This window comes from Eurypyga helias, unplaced genomic scaffold (genome assembly GCF_000690775.1).
Source record: "Eurypyga helias isolate BGI_N326 unplaced genomic scaffold, ASM69077v1 scaffold34365, whole genome shotgun sequence".
Taxonomy (NCBI): Eukaryota; Metazoa; Chordata; class Aves; order Eurypygiformes; family Eurypygidae; genus Eurypyga; species Eurypyga helias.
The window spans coordinates 54,836-77,162 of record NW_010253983.1 but is presented as its reverse complement, the minus strand read 5'-3'; positions in this window follow the sequence as shown (position 1 = coordinate 77,162).

The following is a 22,327-nucleotide window of genomic DNA, read 5'->3' as shown; positions in this document are numbered from 1 at the left end:
TCTTCCGATGAATATCCTCCCCTTCCTGAGCACTTCATGCTCTGCTTCACGCGTGGATACCCCACACCTGCACTCCCTGCACCACGCTTCTCCCTCCGCCACCCCTCCCCAGCACCCCACATCTCCCAGAGAACACCGTGGCATCGGGACAGAGCCGGTGTCCTGGGCTTCCTCCCATCCCACTGAGAGATGTCGTGCCGAGTCCTCACAGCAGCGCTGAGCTGGCCTGGAAACCACTGCAAGTGGCCAAGGAGAGGAAATGAATTCCCAGGCCCCTCCGCCACAAAGCCTGTGAAGCTAATCAGGGAACTTTATTAAAAAATAATAACGGCGATAAAAAGGGAGAGAAGTAAGCTGCCTTGGAAGCCGTTCAACCCAAGTGCAGGGAGTGGGAAGGCCCTTTCAAACGCAAACAAGAGCGAGCCTCCGCCAGCCAGAGGACGCTCGGGGCGGCAGGTTGCAGATATCAGCCATGCTGAGGTCCAGCACCAGATCACTTCTGATCAAAACCAGCCCCCGCTGGCTCTGCTGGGAATGAAACACATCCCCTCGCTGCCTTTTGCCAGGATCAGTTCCTGCCTGGATGACAATGAATGAACGCGTTTCACAGAAGCTGGCGGTGCCTCTTCCCAGCAGTTTTCCTCCTTGCAGCTGGGGATTCCCCAGCAGCGTGTCTGAGGCTTACCTAGGTCCTGCTCTGTGGGCAGCCCAGAGCTCTCCCAGCACCCAGTGATGGAGCAGGACCAGGATCATCTCAAAAGCCTTTTTATAAATGGGGGTGGTTAATAGTGTTAACAAACAAAGCATCACTCAGAGGCTCAGGGTGTACACCTGGGGCTCCCCCTGTTATCACAGAAATCAGGTGGTGCAGGGTCTGATGTCCCCAGAGGTACTTGCACCTTGTCATGGTATTTCCTAACCTCTCTTTTCCCAGTAGCCCCTTCACAGCCACTGCTAGGAAGGGCAAGGAAATGGGAAAGTCCCGCTGACTTCCCTCTAGCCTGCTCTTCAGCCAGGGAGCCAGAGCCTGACTGAGACCCATGAACAGTCCCATCAGCTTCCACAGATGCAAACAGGGAGAAGCCAGCCCCTTCTCGGGAATAAGGCCCCATGGACTCAGAAATGCTCCCTGAAGTCCAGCCTTTTCATATGTGCAGTGCCTCTCCTCCCTGCAGCTGTCCTGCTTCACAGCTGCATATCACAGCTCTCTCGCCTCTACCTCTCTCTGGCTTGGGCTGCTCTCTGGCAGTCTCCTATCGTCTTGTTGGCATCCTTCTGCTCAAGTGAGCTTGCTCAACTTGAGGGAAGGGCTCCACTGTTTTATCCTTCCCACTCTGGCAGGTGTCCCCCAGGTCACAGCGAAAGGAGCGCTCCAGCACATCCCTCACCTCTCTTCCCACCACTGTCCTTCATCCTTCCAACGGTCCCCATTCGCAGCTCTCACAAGACGTGTTCTTTCAGCAAAGTGCTCCAGTTTCCACTACACCTGGGGAGCACCACCCCATCAGTGACATCCTACAGGCAGAAAAAGGCAATTTGGTGTGTCCCGGTGTAGGGACAGTACCTGCAGCATTAGCCCCTGGTGTGGTCCTATCATCACATGGATTCACGCTGCCTGTTCCCTCACTAGCAGCTAGCAGACAGAATGGGCATTTCACTCAGGGGAAGGCCCTGTGGCAGAAGATCATCTCTAGGCAGGATAATATGCCCTCCATGGAGGATTTTCTCACTCCAGCAATGAGGGAGCCCCAGGCAAGAGGCAGGAGCTGAGGGGGGAGCTGAGGGACAGAAGAGGCAAAGCCACCACAGAGAGCAGAGCCACTGGAGAAAGGGACACCACCATGCCTACGAGTAACCGGGGTCTCTGGAGCTCAACCTATCCCACATCAGAGCTATGGCTGTGGTTGTGCCACCACCATCATACTGGGTTTGGCTGGGACATCCCGGACGAGGTGATGCTGTGGCCACTGGAGATGGAAACCGCTTGGCTGTGTCTGGTTGGTGAATATTGCCCTTCACATTGATCCTGCCCATCCAGCCCCATTCCTCTGCTCTTCTGCACACAGCTGTCCCACAGTGCTCACCAGCAGCAGGGCCAGAGCAGCTCCCAAGAGCCAAATGCATCTTCCAGCAAGGTTCTGTGTGCCTGGCTGGGACTGAGTTCATCAGACTGCATCACTCCTGAGACGAGCGGCCAGCATCCCACTTCCCTGCAAACACAGTCGGTGCCGGGACAGAGCGCGCCGGCTTCTTACTTCGAGTGCCTCATGCATGAGCTTGCCAGCAAGTGGCAGGGAAACCATCAGATTAAAGAAACCACAAAGTCTGTCTCCGCATCTCCCCATCCCCACCACCTCTGCACGGGAGTGATAGGAAACCAGACATCCTGTACACACACAGCGTATCCCACGGCAAGGACGGGAGCTTATCGCCTGCTTCCTCTGCGAGCCTGCCTGTGCCTGCCAGGGCTCAGCCCCACTCCCAGCTCCACATAATGAGAGGAGCAAACAAACTGCCAGCTCATGCCGACCTCTTCGCCCCCAGACAGCCTCCACAGAGCAGCTCTCCTCCCCTTCCCCTCCTCGGGACACAGGGGAAGCAGGAGCAAGTGCTGCTCCTCTGCCCCCGGGAGGAAGGCAAGCTGCAGCCCACACTGCTGCAAACCCAGGTGCCTTCCCAAAGGTTTATTCCCCTGCAGGCAGCACCCACCAGGCTCAGCCCCCAGCACCTTCCCAGTGTGGCAAGGCACTGCTCTAGCCTCTGGGCTCCTCCTTCTTCCAAGCCCAGAGACGTCCCAGGGCAGCCCATGGATGTACAGGGAAAGAGGGTTAACAACCTCTGAAGGCCACAGACAAGCAGCTCATTGAGGGGAAATTGGCACCAGAGTCCATTCTGCATGTTGTGGCCACTACCTATGAGGCTTTCCTTTGCATTTTTAAAGTCACAATCCCAGCATAAGTCCATTGCTACTTCCATTATTTCCGCTGTGCGGTCCATTACACAGCTGGATGTCTTGGAGGTAAAAAGCAGCTCTCGTGGCTAAATTGACTGTATTGTTGTGTGCTTCATCAGGGCTGGGAGTTTTCATCTTGTGGGAGAAGTGACAGAAGTCACTGTGCTGCCTCTGTTAGGTTAAATGTGAATCTGTTTGGGGCTGTCCTGGAAAACTCGTCACCTGGCAGCTGTGAAGTGCCTCCAGGGACATCTGGACAAGACGGAGGAAGGCTGAGAGGGGAGCAGAGAGCTCACCCACAGACCTGGAGTGCATCTCAAGCACTGATATTGAATAAAGTCCATGAGCAAGTTCTCCCTTTGCCCAAGAACACCCTCCCGAGGCAAAGCACATGCATAGCTGGGTCCCAGAGGAGATGCTGCAACAAAAGCCATGAGCTAATCCTTTCCCTTCACCTGCAGGCAGAGATTTTACACCTTTCACTGAAAGCTCACCATGTTTCCCCTTCCCTCTGCAGCCCACTCTGCCTGGCAGAAGGGAACAAGGTAGGGATGCTGAAGTGGCTGCCCCAGTCACCCTGGGCTCTTTGTGCCCTTCTGCCTTGCTCCCAGGCTCCAGATCATTATCAGTCACAGGTAACCCCTGGATTAGCTCTCACCACCCACCAGGCTCCTGCCATCCCCCATCCATTACAAGCCTCCTTGGCTTTCCAGACCACCCTAGAAATTTGGCAGGGATGGCAGGACACACAAGGGGTGGTGGGAGCCCTAACCGATAGCCCATGACGTGCTAATCCTGGGATTAGCTGGAGTGCAGAGGTTAATTACAAAGGTGTGGAGAGGAAGAGGGAGAGAACAGGGAACACAGGAAGACCCAAAATGACTCCTCCACAAGCCTGGACCCAGGCTGGCTGCAGTTTCTAAAGGACAGCATGAAGGAGACAATACTCTGGGAGGACATGGTCTCCTATCTTGGGTCAGAGGGGCTGGTCCCCCCCACTTCCTGACCCATCTCAGAGCCACCGAGTGTCCCCCAAGCCCGATCTTATAAAACTAGCACAGCCCTTCCCACACGGGGGGGGTGAGGAAACTAAACCTGCTGAAGACTGTGCACGGCTGTAATACAACCCAGGCCAGGCAGGAACATAAAATGGGGATGTATAGGGCAGATATTTCAGAAGGAGGCATCAGGATTTACAAATCTTCCCACCCAGACTGATTTCTCAGACATCTTTGTGGCAGAGAGAGGCATCACGCAGAGAGACCTGAATGGGCTCCCAAGCGGGAAACAGCGTAAACGCTTCAACCTCAATTCATTATCAGAAAACATCGCTAATTTGCTCCAGCACAGCACTGCTAAGTGCGGTTTTCTGGCTTCCAGGCTGTGAAGTAGCTATCTCCACAGGACACTGCTCTTGGATTAAGTAGCTTTACCCACCCATGGAGAGCTGCCTGGGTGCCCAGTGTGGCAGAAGCAGCCCCGTGCCACCCTCCAAGCCCTGATGATCTCAAGGCAAAAAGAGGGATGGTGGAGGGTCTCTCCCCAGCCAGGGTCTCCAGGCAGCAGCCCCCGGGGAGTCAGAGCTACCAGCCCACCAACAGGTTCCTGGCATGCCCCTCACCCGCCCCGTCACTGCTGCATCCCCAGGGCTTTCCTTGGGGATGTCATTAGTCAGAAACTGCAGCATATGACCGCACATCTGGAAGGAGTTAGATGACGAGAGCCTCTGCCAGCTGTCTTCGTTTAGGTTTGCTCATACTTGGAAGCGCTCTGCAGCGTGATCTGTAAAATAAAAAGTTGTGCTGATTGACACAAGCGGCGGGTTTCCTCTGAGGTGCTCCCTGCCCCCATCACCTCCGCCCGGGACGCCAGCATTAGTACTTATTACATCCCAAGGCCGGCTGCGTAGAGGAGGAGGCTGTATAAGAATAATGACGGCACAGCAGTTAACCATCGCATTTCCTCCTGCCAGAGCAAGGCCAGCTCCAGCAGGGATGGGAAGTTCATGGGAATATCCCACCCGGCTGACACCAGGTCAGCCCCTGTGAAGCACCAAGCCTCACTGCCCAAGAGGCACCCAGTAGGGCTTTGGTGTGACCCTGCTGGGAAGCCAGGACCCGTCCCTCGGGACACCCCATGCAGAGTGCTGGGATCCCGTGGGCTCTGGGGCAGCTGGTTCCTTCCCCATCCCCATTTCTGTACATGGGGCTCTTCCAGTCCCCTTCCCAGGCCTCAGTGAACCCTGTTGTGCTGGCGAGGGAGAGGGAGCGGAGCAGCCCGCTGCAGGGGCAAGGTGGGGCCTGGCCTCCCTCCAGCCCTTCCCTCTGGCTTCCCCATGCTGGATCTGGGCAGCTGGGCAGGTCATGCTGCCTCCACTCTACAGGAGGAGATAGGGAAGGGGACACTGGCACAGTGGGCCACACCAGGCACAGGGTAACACAGCAGGGTGGCATGAGCAGCAACGTGCACCCCGCTCAGGCATCCCTTCCCTATGAGTTTAGCCTATATATCCCAAGTACCCACAACACCACCAAGCTCAGGAAGGGCTGAAGAGAAGCAGATGGGAAGCTCAGGGACCTCCTGTTTCCACATCAGGCACCAGTTTCCCATCTGAAGCTGTTTCTGCAGCCTCGCCTCTGGGTGTACCAGAGATTAACAAGGGTCTGGGGTCAACAAACGGAGACTGTCAGGAGAACGGTGTCTAAGCTTCACTGAATCTTCATGGATTTGTCAACAGACTTGGGATCAGCTGTTCCCAATCTTATAATCCAAGTCCCACACACACAGCCAGGGGCTTCTAGGAAAAGAGCTGATCTGTTTTAGGATCCCCCAGGGTTGGATCCTTCCCACGAAAGATGAAGCAGGACAGAGACAGCCAACTGCTGACATAGAGTCCTTCCCAAGAAAAGGGATGCTGCTATGCAATGATGTGGGTTGGGTGGTGGGGAGCTGTGATGCAGGGAGAGTATGTGTACCCTCGCAAGAGTCCCGTGTATTCTCAGGGCCATGCCCAGCCTCCCTCAGCTTCTGCAGGGCACGTGTGACCTGTCCAAAAGCAGCACGAGGGACTCACAACAGAGCCTGGGTGATCGTCTCATCTGTGTGATACATGATCTCCCAATCAAGCTGCCAATGCTGGGCCCTAGCCAAGGGGGGATCGCGTTCCTAAGGACATGTCTTCAATTAATGTCTTTTCTTCCCCATTCTGTTTAAAATTGGGGTTGAGCTGCTTCTGAACAGATGTGTTGGGGTAGCCAAAATATTTGCCTTTCTGCTGGCTGCTCGTTTGGCATCCATGCCTGGCTAAAACAGTCTTTCCTCCTACCCACAGTGAGTGAGAAGTCGCTCGGGGTGCGGTGGCCACCCTCCATTCAAATACCCAGAGCACCAAATTCACACTGGTCCCTGCCACTGTGGCTCATCTGCAACCCCGGCATCTCCCATGCTGGCTAGGTGCTGTGAAAGCACGGGGAATGTGAAAGGAGTTTCTTCCCTGGGAAACACAGGGGAAAAGGGTCCAGCACTGGGTGGAGCAGGCAGGAGACTGGAGAAGGAGCACCCGGTGGGGACAGGCAGCAAGCAAAGCCCTCACGCATCACTGCGATGCTGCATGCAGCAAGCACCACTCACCCCGCTCACCCCACAGCACCCAGCCCATGCCAACAGCACCCAGAGAAGCAAACCCTCCATCAAAGGGGTTGCAGTGGCCCCCATGGGGGTGTCGCAGCCTCAGTCACGCCAGGGTAAGCAGTGACAGGGCTTGTCTGCTCTCAGAGGGAGATGGTTCCGGAGTCATTCAGACCTGCAGGAAGTAAGGATGCACTTGGGAGAAAGACCACACCGTGGGGTGCAGGACAGACTCTGTCCCCATGCTCGCTACAGGAACAAAATGCAGCAAAGCCCCTCAGGGACTTCCACCCCCTCCAGGACATTCTCAGCCCCAGCTTGTCCAGAAGCGTGCCCTTGGAGACGATTTCCAGCTGCCTGCACGCAGGCTTCTCCACACGCAAACCCTTTCACTGGGTGCTGGGAAGTCCCCTGCTCGCAGCCAGGACCTGAGCCCTGTGATTCAGAGGCCGGGTGGCTGGGGGGACAGTTTACGTGCAGGCAATGATGGAGGCGTGCGGGCGCTCCGCTCACCCCGCTGCGTGCCTGGGAAGGAGCCTGGCTGCGCAGCGTGCAGACACCCTGTGACTCACAGAAGCTTCGACAGTCCGGCGTCAGGCCCGGGCTGCAGCTGGGGAGCCCGCCAGCATCACGGACACGGGGGAAACCTCTGTCTGTCTCATACTTTCCTTAAGAGGCTTAAGGAATAGCATCATGCTGTCCCTTCCTCCCCGTGTAGACACAGATCCATTCATGCTGGCAGAAAACTGCGTTCAGTTTTGGGGTTGGGAACGGGGCTGTCTCCACATATTTCAGCCTCCTGGCATGCTCTTGGCACCTGCAGGGTTAAACGCAGCCCCCTGCCCTCAAGAGTGCTCTCACCAAGGCTCCCTGAGCCAGACACGCCAGCTTGACTCTGCAACAAGCTCATAATCACTGGAGAGAGCCTTAAACCAACTGCTCCGGCTCAGCAATCAGATTCACCACTGCTCCGTCATGCACCTGGGCACCCACCCATGATGTGGACAACCATTTATGCCAAGGCTCTCAGGCTGCAAACAGCCCTGGCACATCCTTTGGCCTGAGGATGAGGCCATGGTAGGAGGAAGACATTTGAGTGCTGCAAGCTCCTGTCCCTTTTGCTAATTAATAACCCAGAGGGGACAAATGCTTCTATTGATTTACCCCAACCCCAGGCTGAGCCATCCTTGCTTCCTTCCACCTTTTCTCCCCCTCTCTCATGTCCCAGGCTTCTCTTCCCTCCCTCATAACCGCCTGAGTCCAGACGCTCAGGACAGACCTGGATACCAAAAGCCAAAACACACCAGTCAGGTCTATCCCTGGATCCCATCAGCAGCTCTTTGGGTCTCAGTTAGGGGCTTATTCTTGCTGGTGGCTTATACAGCCACCAAACCCCCAGACCTGTGACAGCAGCCCCACAAGATGAGGTGTCACAATCCTGAGAAAGACATTTTTACACTGGCTGTTTGACAAATTGAGACGAGTAAAATTCACCTCTGAGCCAGCAGCCCACAGCTCAGCAGCACCTCAGCTATTTGGCAAGCCACAGAAAGCCCTTACCCAAAACAGGAGGGCCAGGAGCTGACCTGGCACCATGTCTTTTGCTATGCTCTCACATAGGTTTTTTGAGTTTGGGTGCCAAATTTTTGGACCCAGGTGCTCGTAAGCAGTAAGTGGTGGGACATGCTTGGTGGCAGTGCCACCAAGAGTTCGAAAGCCAGGTAGGCTGGTAGGCAAGCATTAAGCAAGGCCTGGGAGCTGTATCACAGATGCCTATGGTAGCTCTGGCTGCATAAACCCCACATCAGATCAGACCAGCATTCCAGCTGAGACTCCTGTTTGTGTGAATAGTAGGGAGCACTCATTCACATGGCAGAGAGATGTTGGTAACCTGGGATCACTTGTGAGCAGAAGCCCTTAGGTGACAGCAAATGTGCAGGTCTCCAGCCCCAAGGAGAGGAGTCAGCGCAGCATTCATCCCTGTGTCAGGATGTCCACTTAGCTCCCTGGTCCCTGCCCCTTCCCTTCACTGAGGTCTTGCCTTCTCTCCTCTGCCTGGGAAAGGCCAAGGGCAGAAGACAGGTGCAGCAGGCTCAGCACAGTCCCACACCCCAGCAACACGCTGCGGCCCCCTAACTACTTTGTCTAAACGCTACAGCCTATAAAACGGCTTCCACCAGTGCTTGAGGGAATGTGGCTGGGATCCATCCCTTCACCAGGTAGAGGGTCTCCCTCTCCAGTCCTCCCGTTCTGACACATCAAGAGACCAGACATCTCCTCCTTCCTGTCCAGCCCTTAAGCCCTTAAGTGTGCAAGTGCGAAGAGCTGAGGTGTAAAGGCCTAAAGGACACCACTGCTGATCCCATGTCTGGGCCAGCACCGGCCCCTTCAGCAGATGGGCCTTTGAAGAAAGGGCCACCAAGCCCAGGAACATCCAGTTTCTTGCTTGCACTTCAGATCACTGTGGGCTCTCTCCAGAGCCCGCCAGCAAAGATGTGACACACTGTAAGTGTGCCCCACAGCAGCACATCTGCCACCCAGCTGCACACACCTGGCAGCACTGGCAGCATCCAGAGCCTGCCAAGGACAGTGGATTCGTCAGCCCATGTGTGCTGCATGGGCTATTCCTCTGTCTCTGAGCAAGGATCCAGTGGCACCCTTCCCAGACTTTGAGGCTGGAGCTGGCTGGTCTCCCATGGAGGATCCCCCTCAGCAGGGCTTTGTGTCCGGATGCCACCACACAGGAGCATCCAGTGAGGAGGGAGGATGGTGGCAAGGCCTTCCCTGGTCACCACTATCTCACTCATTGCCTCGTCATGGTGCCCCAGACAGGTTGACCTTCAGCGAGTGCTCCCTCTTGAACACCCACCAGGATGATTTCCTTCCCTCTTAGCAGAAATGTCTCACAATGCAACATGACTTCCCTTGTTTCCTCAATACCTGAGATTTAGGGCTCTGATTGCCCAACGCTCATCTAATGGGCTTGAAGGGAGTGGGAGGGAGGACCAGACGGTGTCCTCAGAACTGATGAGTATCATCCCAAAACAGCCTCGAGCATGCCATGAAGGTCTGCCTCAAGTCATTCCCTGTTGAACTCAACATAGTCATAGAGTAAACATCCCAACCTCTAACCCAGCGACATCAGATGCTGAATGTCGCGATGGGCTGCTCACATAGGCTACTCCTGTGTTACTAGAGAGCATTTACATCTTCATCCCAGCATCAGAGTGGGGTTGTATTTTTCCAGTCTGTTGTGAGTCAGTGGTGAGCAAGTGGGGACGTGTGGACTGTGTCCGGTGATGGTGTGCCGTACGTGCGCACGTCTGGGGGAGTAATTAGACGCATGGCCACACTCTAACCTCAGTCTTCCTCTGTGGTCCCACGCTCAACCCGGAAGCCAGAGACTCAGGACGTAGTCTGGCCTTGATGACCTCAGCTTGAGGAGAGCTCTGGTTGGAGGACATTGCTGGGAGGACAGATACTCCGATGCTCACTTCAGCCCTCACTACACAGTGCCTTATAGGCAGGGCAAATGGCGGCGAGATGATGAGAGGGGAAGGATGCTGGCAAGGCATCCGAGGGTTCCCAATGTCCAGCACCACAGCCTGCAGTGCGTGTCCCCAGGGTGGAATGTTCCCAGCATCCCCCTGTCACTCCCCCAGGACCCTCAGCTCAACGGTATGTCAGACAGGGCATCTCCCAGTGGGTGCTGCCAGCAGGAAGCACAGGCATGCTCAGCTATGGGAAACGAGACCCCATCCGTCAGAGGTCCCATGCTGGACAGGCAGAAATGACATCCACAAAAAATTGTTCTTTATCTGTAAAATACCCTTTCTCTTTCCTTTACCTTTCCAACGCCCCCATTTCTCCCCGCCTCTGACAGCCCTCCTACCTGTACTCCCGAGGAAGAGGCTATAATAACAGCAGTGCTGGATACTATCACTCTCTGATGCCCAAACCTTTGGTATGTTTGCTAAGAGCCGTCTCGGGGTAGTCGCAGCCTGGGCTCAGGCAGGCTGAGATATGGAGGAGGTCTTCCGCTGCCCGGAGCTCTGATGGGGAGGACAGGCTGAGCGAGGTGTGAGCATCACCACAGATGCCCCTGCAGATAAACTCCAGGGGTGGGATGGGGTGCAGCTGCCAGGAATCAGAGGAGGCAGCCGCCCAGCTTGGCAGCAGAGTCCTTCCAGATGAAGAACGGCTGTAGCTTAGGAAAAATAAAGTTTTCCCATATTCCTCGACCTTGTGTTTTCTACCCTACCTTGCTTAACATCAGACCTTGGGAATACACAAGGAGCAGGACCACTGCAGGCAGCAGTAGGGAGGACCCACACACCCCCTAGCAGGGTCAGCATCACCCACCAGTTCACACCAGTGAATGCTCCACCCCAGGGAGCCAAAACACCACTGATTTTCTGCAGGGAGGACTGCTGCAGGTTCCACAGCATTCATGCTGCCTTCTCCCCAGTTCTGCCAGCAGGAAGGCCAGGGAAACCCATATCTGTAAACAACCCAAATCCATTTGGAAAAATCCTTTCATCAGCATAACAAATCCTTCCTAACAACATGTATTGAGGATATCTGCGTTTCCACGCTCTATATCAGAACTGAGGCCTTTTGGCAAAGCCAAGCTGGGCTGGCAAAACCTGCTTGGCTATTATGGCCTGGCGCAGACAGGGACCTTTGGTTTGGGGGTTTCACGCTATTGTCTTTCAGCGTCTCTTTAACACACAGAACATAAAAGCAGAGAGCTGCTCAACCTCTGCTCTCCACAGAGGAAGCAGGAGTGTTTGCAGGCTGCTTTTAGAGAAGAGGAGCCTACTCCAGCCCACCCCAGCCCTCCCCTTCACTCACAGCCAGGGAAAGGGCTCGCTGGCCCCAGCTGCCTCTCTACCCCAGCTACCTCGCCAGATGTTGGCCATTAACAGGGACCGGCACGAAGCAGGGCTGGCCTCTGGGAGCTGCCTCCGTGTGCTGTTAGTGGGACGTGTGTGTGAGCAAGAGCGTGCGTGTGCACGCCAGCGTGTGTGCTTGCAAGTGTGTCTCCAAGGGCTGTCGTAATGTAGCCGCCCCTTTGGCCCACTGCCAGAGGTGAAACATCTTTCTCACACATGCACGCTATTGGCGTTTTGCTCACCCTTGCCCCCTCACTGTTTTGCAAAGCCCCGGACCCAGCTGACTCCACAGCTGAACTATCTGGAGGCCCGGAGCTGGACATCATCCTCCTCGGCTGCGTTCACATCCAGCACATGCTGCCTTCCAGGCACGCAGAGGTGCCAGCTTCTGACACCACTTCCGTCGTCCCCATTCAACTCACTTGCTCTTATCAGCCCAGCTCCGCCTCACACACATGAAACATCCAGCTTTCTGAATCATCTGCCGTGGGTCCTGAGGAAAATGAATCCTCAGCTTTCATTTTCTGAGAATGGAGTGGGATCTGTTTGCTCAGGGAGGCAATGAAGTAATTTTTTTCTCATTTATGCCAATAACGTAAAACCGTTTCAAAGGAAAAGGAGTGGGTTTGGATCTGGCCTCAGGCAGAAGTCAAATGAACCCAGGCCAGAATCAAAGGCAGACAAAGCTTCTGGGTGGCTTGTCCATAATACTGATAAGTCCTGACCCACGTTCTCTACCATCATGATCAGAAAAAGACTCTCAATTATGGATAGGGCTACAGCCTATGAATCCTGACTCCTCGTGACCTCTCCTGGCCACCCAACCTCACCCCTGCATGCTGCTAGGACATGATTTCAGCAGTCCTGCCTCCCAGGGCCTGCTTTGTCCATTAGGCCAATTCCTTTCCTAGAGCTGGAAGGGGAACCCTGGAGTCAGTGTGTGAAAGAGCTGTTCTTCCACCCACTGAACCCAGCAGGCGTTGTGGAGGTGCTTAGGGATAAAGCAAAAAGCAGGGCTGGCTTCACTCATACACATCGCCCCTCCAGAACATGGACACGGGATCCTCAGCTCATGCCCAGCTGAATGCCAGGTGGATCTGAGGTCAGATACATCTCAGAGGATGGAGGAAAAGCCTTTGACCCAAACTGAATCTACAATAACATAGTCTCAAATGTAAGGTGGTTTCTCCTCAAAGCTTTGTCTGGTCTTAAGGTCTTCGCCAGCTGGCATTTGCATGATGCAGCCAGTGTGCATCAGACCCTCAGTGGCTGCTTAGGAAGATGAGGAGAGGCTTGTTGCCTTCCTCGCTGCAGGACTCGCAGCAACCACTGCTCCCAGTGTTCAGTTGCAGGAGCGTGCTGGGAGGTGGCTGAGAAACCCAGCAGCTGATAGCTTTGGCATTTCCACAACTGGCAACCCAGCAGTGGGTCAGTTTTGAAACCCAGCAGCTGATAGCTTTGGCATTTCCACAACTTTCTTGGCCATGGTGGGTCAGTGGTCCAAGGGGTGACCCCAACTCCCACACGGGCCTCTGCATGCAGCAAAACAAACTGGCAGCGATCGCAGAGCCGTGCACAGTGCATTTACAAAAAGCTTGTGCTGCTAAGCAGACATGCAGCTGGGATTCACACCAATTGAAGTCTCCTTCATTCCCCCTTGGCTCTGCTCCCAGATATAATGAGTTATACTCAAGGAGCTGAAGGATCCTGCTGCCAGATCTGCATCCAACAGAATAAGCATGGGGGAGATCTGTGGTCATGTAGGTCCCCAGGACTGGAAATGTCATCATTGACTTCACTGGGTGCATTCACTGCTCTCCAGAACCCCGTAGAGCGACTCACTGACATCATTCCTATGGCCAGGCTTGGCAGAGGCGGTGGGGATGAGGACTGCAACAGCCAGCAGGCCATGGATGGTCCGCATGGTTTCCATATGTTAGTTCTTTCTCTGGACCCTATCTTTGCTGCTCAAAGGCCTCAAGTGCCCTCTGTAGCTCACCGGTGCAACAACCGTGACTGCCTGTATGCATGCAATTTCAACAGATCCACAGCAAGACACCCTGGCTTAATGGGGTAACTGACTGGAAATCCCTTAGCTGCTTCTGCTATAGGCAAAGGGAAATGAAATTAATCATCCACACATCTTTTTTGTTGAGTGGGCTATGAAATATAAGACTTTCCCTGCTGCTGGAACATTTTCAACAAGTCACAGCAGAATTTTAGTCTGTAGACACATCTGGGCTGTCCCTAAGTTACCTGGACAAGTGGGACATATAGGCACAGGCCAAGGGAAGGGTAAAGGGGAAGAAGAGAGGAGGAAGGACAGCTGGAGAAGCAGGATAGCAGAGCACTGCTCCAAAAATAATTGGCAGAGAAAGAATAATGGTTGCCATTATTAATCAACATCATTACATCCCAACAGTTGAAGTCCACAGCATCCACAAAGCAGACTGTGGGTCACAAGGAGCTTCGTCCCAGTAACATTTCTTTCCAAAAGGAAGTTAGAAGAACACAGTTTTAACTTTATCTGGAGCAAAATGCACACACAGTGTGCAGTTCGGAAACTGAGACGGTGAAGACTTCCACACACAGTCTTGGTCAGGATACCATGAACAGGGCTTTACTTTCTCATGAAAAATACTGCTGGACTCCTCATTGATGAAGAGGAAGATCACAGGTCTGTTATCGCAGACAGAAGATAGCATTTCCTACAGCCTAGTTTCTCCTGGCACTAGGATGTGCCATTGGGTTCAACAAGGGAAAGTGCCAAATCTTGAATCATCAGGACTTCTATGCACTCCATAATGACTCAGAAGATATCTTTCTACCACCTATCCACTTCCTGTTTCCCTGTTCACCATGCTGTTCATATTAGATATGGGTAGTCAGGCAGAAAATATTACACAGCCTGATTTCTGTTCCCTGTGTGTCAAACTAAAGTTCCTTTCTGGTTTTTCACTTGCATATACTAGTAGGTAAAATGCTTACTGGAACTTTGCAGTGCATTTTTTTCTCTATGACATTCAGCTGGTGCAAGATGATTTCTGGTGCAGATTCTCTTCTGAGAAGACAACTGACGTGTGGACTAGAGCTTATCTGGTATTTCCCAGTAAGCTTTTTTTTTCTTAATTGGAAAAATATCAGTCTATTGGAAATTAACCTTTCAGTGGAAACTTATCAGGGCTGACAGATCACAAGGTTGGGTATTCAAGAAGGGTGTGGGATACACAGATCCATGGTCTGCATCAAATGGACCATACAGCCTGACTCATTACACTGGTGTGGTTTCTCCAACCGGATGAGGCCTACACTTAAATCCCTCACCTAATGTATACTGAATCCCTCACACAACATGAAACAGCTCCTTGGGAAGAGGGAGTACACCTCCACACCGAAACTTGCAGGATGGGGAAAACCTCCAGGACATTAATTAGAGACTGAGATCTCTGTCCCTGCTTCAAACCAAGCAAGTATTTCAGCAGCTCTCATTTACAGCATCTTCAAAATACTTTGTGCTCCATTGCCCAGAGTGCTCTGGGTGGCCACTGTGCTCACTGCAGCCATCTTCAGCTGGTAGATCTGACCTGAAGCACTGCCCATGTGCCCTTTCACTCAGGGGTCTCACTGAGGGTGGCTGAGCTGCTCCCAGAGCAGACCAGATCATTAAAGAGCAGAAGCAAAGCTGAGCCCCTCCCGGGATCAGCCAGGTGCCCACTACAAGGGGAGTAAATTGTGACCACAGGAGATGTTAAAAACTGTCTGGGCAGCCAGTTGATGAGCCACCCCATTGCTGAGAAAACACTGGGACTTAAATCTCCTACAGAGTTCCCACTGGCACCCTGAAAAGCAGATGGGATTTCAGATGCTTTGGGCTGCCCATGGGAGGCCCTTCTCCTCACAGGCCCTGGACAGTCCCTGTAGGCAGCACTCAGTGGCCCCAAGAAAGTATTTTACCTCATCCTCCCCCCAGAACCTATTGCCTAAGCAGGTCCCTAAGCTGGTAAGAAGCTGGCAAGAAGCTGGCATCTCCAGGAAGACTGAAAACCAAGACAGACTGTAGCAAATAAAAGCCATGTTGCACACCCACTCCTCTCCAGCAGAAAGCACATGGTACTGGTCCACAAGCCACATCCTGGTCATTCAGCCCCCAGTGCCTCAGCGCTCCTTATTGGAAGCACCACAAACCACACTCTACCACCACCAACAGACAGTAACTCTGATTCCCAGCCAGCCACAACAGCTCAACGGGCCGAGAACTGAACAATAATTCCCTGGCTTTTACCAAAGCACCAGAAGGGTGCACTGACAACAAAGCTCAGACCTTGTGTCCTTTTCCTCTACCAACCTACACCTGATGGTGTAAGAGGCCACCCTGGGAGCTGGACATGAGCCGTGGGTCCATTTTGCACAGGAGACCTTTCCCTGCTCGCTGCAGGACCCCAGAGCCTCTGCCTCCCTGCAGCAGCCCTGCGGTCAGGCACCCATTTGCCATTCTGTGGGAAACTTGGCTGTCAGGCAGACCTTGTGTCCTTTTCCTCTACCAACCTACACCTGATGGTGTAAGAGGCCACCCTGGGAGCTGGACATGAGCCGTGGGTCCATTTTGCACAGGAGACCTTTCCCTGCTCGCTGCAGGACCCCAGAGCCTCTGCCTCCCTGCAGCAGCCCTGCGGTCAGGCACCCATTTGCCATTCTGTGCGAAACTTGGCTGTCAGATCTTTGCAAGCTACTTCCAGCTGGTCCTTGGCAAAGCTGCTTTCTGGAGGAAGGAATTCCCCATCGCTAGTTGGTTGCCATAGGCTAAGGAGGGCTGTACCTTCCTGGCGCTCCTCCTGCTCTTCCTCCCCACTCCTGGGTGCTAGCCCTCAACCAGCTGGGAAGCAATCCCTTTCTGCTCTGCTTGAGGGGCAGCAGCCCCTGGGCTGCAGGACCAGCCCTCCTGACAGCAGAAAGGCTCTGTGCAAGGCAGCTACGTGCAGCTCTGCCCACCCCAACCAGCCCCATCCCACTCCAAAAGTCCTGTTGGCAGAGTGCCTCCTGGCTCCTGAGAAAGCATCCTCTCGGGGACTGTTCCTAATTGGTGGTTTCCTCCTTTTTTCTCTTATGGCACTGTGTTTTGCTTCCTAGCTCATATTTTATAAGGCTGGTTTTTAATAGACTGTGCAGGCTGCCAGACCTGAATCTACCTTCAAATTTCTACTAGTGGGAGAAAACATCCTGTCTGCAAGCTGGAGGATAGACGTGGCTTTGTGTCTAGATGCAGGCAGAGCCACTGGGCCCATCCAAAGGTCAGCAACAGCTATAAGCTTTGAGGCTTCAACAATCTGGGCAGCACCCAAGTGTCACAGTGATGGGCACTGCAGCCCAAAGAAGATAACCTGGGAATGGTCTCAACATGCACTCCTAATATCTTCTAACCCATGGCATAGTGCATGTGATGGCCAGGAAAGATCTTCACAGACTGTAAACAGCCTGAATATTACCCTCCCATCATTACTATATCCTCCTTCTCCAGGGGATCACCAGCTGGGACAGGGAATAGATGAACCTGATGACAGTGCTGCCTGAAACACAGATTTTATTGCTGTATGGCCCAAAGGCTGAGGAAGGAGTGACTAGACACAGGTAATTTGCCAGGACACGGCACACGCACAGGAGAAGCCTTCTGCTTCCTTCAGCACTGAGGCATAGAAGACAGAGGCTGGCAGACGCAACATGCTTCTTTCCCACTGCCTTGGTCATTCGTGTCTTCATCCTGCCCCTGAGAACCTGCCTGGTCTCCCCTGAGAGCCAGGACACTGCTGTCCCCAAGGCTCCTTTGGCCCTTTCTTCCCATTCAGGGACTTGCGGGGTGGTCTGGGCAGCAGACTCCATACACTGAAGCTGAACGCTCACCACGCACCAGTGATAATGGGGCCTAGCAGCATCTTTCTCCTTGCCCTGAGAACAAGTCCTGGCTCTGGCAGGGCTGTCACAGCAGCAGGGCTTGTGTCTACCCCCATGTGAGCCTCCACTGGTCTGAACAGCCAAACTCCATGCCTGGGGAGCAGGCACAGATGGAGGCACATGGCTATGGTTGATCAAAGGCACAAGCTATTCTGCAAGAGGAAGCCCAGGCTGAATTCTGTGGTGGCAGCTGCAGTCCCAGTCCCTGGAGGCAGACTGCAGTGATGAGGAAGCTGAAAAAGCCTCACACAAGCATAGACAAAACCTTCCTCCCTCCTCCTGGCAAACCGGCTCTCCTGCCAGCTGCTCAGCTCCTCACCTACAAATCCCTACCAGCTCCTGGACCTGAGCAAATCTGCAACTTACCAAACCTCACCTGCCTCTTTGCTCAGATCCAAACCGGGGAGCGATCACCCCTCCCTGCTCCCACCTCTCACCCTCATCCCAGTCCCATCACTGCTTGGAAAGGTTCCTCCTCTCCAAGGAGCCCACACACGGTGTGACTACTGAACTCCACACATGGCCGGCAAGTCATGAGGAGCTGTTTGTGCTCCTGTTCCAATTTGCAGAACTGGCCAGCATACCGTGAATTAGGAGTGTCAGATATCACAGGCACATCTCCAGCTGGATTTTCCATTCAGTGGGGATGCATTGGTTCAACAAACAGCAGCAAGTGCCTCCCCAGCGTAAGAAAGAGGGGTGACTATCAGAGAAGGGTCAGGGCTTGATCCCCTGCGTCCATCCCTCCTCCTCACTCACTTGTGAGCTGAGGATGGGTTGCTCTGAAGTGCACGGCCTGTGACTGCCTGCCTGTGAATATTCAGCCTGTCTATCTCGCATCTCCCATCCTTTGATCCTATTTGCATACAAATCTCCTCGGAGATAAGGGGCAAAGGAGGGAGACAGAGGCAGGATTGTTTCTAGAGGGAATGGTGTGTCCTCTGCTTTCCCATAGAGAATCAGCAGCGCTGCATCCCTTCCAAGCCACTGGCCTCCTTGTGCTCTGGGGATGAGCCCCAGCACCAAGCCTGGGTACCAGGTAACCAGGAAGGAGCTCTCAGCTCAACCCTGTGAATGGCAGAGCAGGGTTTACTAAAGTGTGAATTATGACTAATCGCTGTACACGCTACAGCAAAGCACAGAGGTTCCAGTTGAAATCATGGTCTGCAGGCCCAAACGTACATACACAGCAGATCATCCCTGCCACAGAGCTCATAGTCTAAAGAGGAGCAGATGCTGACGCAAAAGGTCACAGCAGGAAACAGTCCAGAGGCTGTCCCAGTCCAAGCTGAGTGCCTCAGCTATCAGGTAACACATGTAGGGAGCAAGCAGGGTCTGTAAGAGAAAGCAGGTAAAGTACATGGGAGACCCGAGCAGAGACATTCACTGGCACAAATCCCCAGCACCATGCATTCTTGCAATTGGAAGGCATCCTGATGAAAGCATACAAAATGTTCACAGAGAGAAAGACAACCGGGTGTTGCTGCTGCCCCTGGGACACACAAGGGTGAACAGATATTCAATCAGATTAAGAAGTGACTTTCTAAACCTTATCAAAGTAAATAATTTCCTTGACATCATCTGTAATTGGACTAAACTGCCCCTAACACAAGAAGCTGGGGAAGCCAAGAATTTAGCAAACCTTACAAAAATACTGGACAATGATGTGGATGAGAAGAAATAAAAAACAACATAACAATGATAGCTAACAGTGCTTTTGGAAAAGATGCTAAAATTTGTACTCCTGGTTCCAATCCCATCTCTAATGGGTAGGAACCAGAAAGTGATGTTTAGTGTGGAACAGATTATGTTACATCTGCCTACTGCAAAGTTCTTGCACCTTCCCCTAAAGCATCTGGCAAAGGCATCAGAGACAGGATCCGGGAATAAATGGATTTTAGGGCTCACCCAGTTTGGCCATTTCCAGTCTCCATCGGTTCCAGGGTCAAGATTACAATCTCCATGTTTGCATATACAAAGTCCTTGCAGACACCAGTGAAATGAAACCATTTGAAGTAACACTGCCAGTGCTTGTGATGGGTTGTGGATCTCATTATACTGTTTCTGGTCTTCCTTAAAGCTCCAGATCCTGATGACAGATGATTAGGTGAGAAACACATTTTCTACATAAGACAAGTTTCTAGTCCTCTTGATTGTGGAGAAAACTGAAAATAGTGACCCCAGTGCAACATGTTTTCTACATGAGGGAAGTTTCTGGCACTCTTCACCGCAGGGAAAACTACAAACTGTGATTTGAAGGCAACTTTAAGGCTCAGAAACCAAGAGGCAAAGAGAGAAAATGCAGCATTTATTTTACAAAAGCTCATGATTCTGAAGTCTGAAACCTTGGAGCTTAGACTATTGAATTTAAGTCAATATGAAATGCTTTCAGTTCCCTCATATCTCGGTTCTTGCTAGCTTCTCTCAGTCACAGGGCTTCTGCTCCACAGCTCTTCAGAAGTCCTCCTCTGCGGGATTTAGCTCCCACCGTGCTGCTGACTTTCTAGATTTCATCAGACATCCCATTCGAATCACTGTTTTTCTTAAAGACCCAGTTCCCAGACTCACTCAATTATGCAGAAAAATGCATCTTAAAAGGGAAAGTTCCTACTCCTCATAGCTGCCAGGAAAGGCTAGCAATGGAGCCTGACTGTAACCCGAAAGCCCAATATTGCAGGCCTAAGAAAAACACCAGTATCTTCTTACACTACTGAGACATTTATGATTCGAGAGATTTGGGTCTTGGACCGTGTATCTGAACTCCTGCTGGCAGAGTTGCTTTCCTTTCCCCACCCCTTGGTTTTGGATGGGTCGTTCTTGCCTCCAGCCTGATCTATGCCCTCCTAAATTTACACCACCGCTTCCTAAAAAGGCTAAAACCAGCTCCACAGTAGTATGGATTCTGGATGTAAAAGGAGATTGATGTGCAGTTCCTTCCATCAAAGACCAGAGCTTTGGCAGTGTTCAGCCCAGCCCAGTGGCATGACCTTAGCACGGTCCTGGGCTTGGACACAGCAAATGTCACCATGGTGCCTGCCTCCCACCCTCCAGCTGAGCTCCGCATCCTCTCCCTTGTCCCAAGACACAGCATCCCCTGTGGTCAGGGAGAGAAAGCAGCTCTCCTCTCCTGCCTCCGCTCCATCCCTGGCTCCCCAGTCAGGTAAGCAGAGGTAACTAGGAGCTGCTAAAGGTTACAACCAGTTTCCCAGTGCTGTTGTAATTTGGCTCTTGTTTCCACAGCACAGCACCCTGTCGAGGCTGGGCTCTCAGAGCCCCAAAGGCTTTCCAGCTGTTGGAGGGAGTTGGACCTTGAGGGTTAGGGCGTTCACAATTTGCACGGGAAGCAAGTTAGCGCTCAACCCCAGGCTCTGACCTAGGTTTAGCATACAGTGTGATCATACCCATGTATTATAGTCTTGTCCTGGGGCCAACGTCTTATGGCAGCATCTTGAAAGAGAATGTACACATTTCTTAACTCTGTGTAACCGGCTCAGCGAGGGGCTCCCAGTGTGTCCCTCACCCTGGTGTGCAGGTGTGTTGAGATCTGCATCTGCGGCTGCTGCACACTGGCAGAGCTTTCCAGGGAAGGTGTGTTTTCCAGCTCTTTCCTATGCCGGTATTGCCGCCACCTGGAGATGAGAGGAATGAAGGGCTCCCAGCCATTTCCCTGCCCTCCTCCCTCTGCCTTTTCTCAGCCACAAAGCACCCTCCCCTACTTCAGCTGGAGGGAGAGTTGGCAGCCTCCCAGCTCCTGTGGTTACGATGTCCCATGCGCACAGCGAGCCCTGCTCTGAGAAGGATGGGCCCCTCAGGCTTTTGGCAAAAATGCAGCTCCTGGGCACCAGGGCAGTCTTTGGCGAAAGAAAGCGACCCCCCAGCTCAGCACACTCTCAGAGCTGCACCTTCTGGGAAGAGGCATCTTGCCGTGGGCTTTCCCATCCTTGTTAGTTTGGAACTGAAGTTGCAGACCTGAGCTGATGAATACAGGCTTGTGTGCTCAGCAGAGCCATGGCCTTGAAGGGGAAGGGGGGTTCTGCACGGATTTTATGGCACTGTCTGGTACGGAGATGGGAGGGAGCTTATACACCACTTGTGCACGTGCACATTTTCATGTTGTCTGCACGTGTGTGCATGCGTATGTGCATTTCCATATTGTGTCTAATAGGCTCTTTGTTTCTCCAGAGAAGAAGGAAAAGGAAATCCGCATGTAATGAATCCATTTATTTTATGGAGCTCCCCTGGAGAGGGGCAGGGGAGCACGATTTATGCAAAAAAAAAAAAACCCCACCAAACAGGCAGCTGCTCTTGGGAAGGGGACATCAATCTGGTTTTGATTTTCGTTCGTAAGTGGAGGTGGCCACACAAGCCAAGGCCTCGTAAACTCCCCGTGGAGTAGAGTGGCCCGTTGGTGTGAGGCTGTCAGAGCCTATTCTGGCCATTAGTGTCGAGCCGCTCTCCTCTGCATCTGACTGAATTCATCCAACAAGACGTGTTTTCCCCGTGCTGAGGCCTCCTATTAGAAGACAGAGGCAGAGCTGCACTGGGGCACAGACTGAAATATTTGTATTGAAGGGCAAAAAGCCCTTTACAGAGCATTTGCAGTTCATGTCACAATCCCGAGTATACTGTGTACTATTTTAAAAAACACCCAAAAGCAACATGATTTGTATGCTACAGGCCAGCTCCTCTCTGCCATTTGTAAAAACACAGGGAGTGAGATGGGATACAAAGACTCCCAGGCTGGAAGAAACGGTCTGGAAACTAGATACCACTCGTCAGTCTTTTCTCCATCCCTGCCGTTTTGCATAACTCAGTGCATATTGTCAGGACTGTGAGTGCGAAGGGACAATGGAGATTTTCCCGGTAGGAAAGATGTCTCAAGAGGGGCAAAGCTCTCAACAGAATT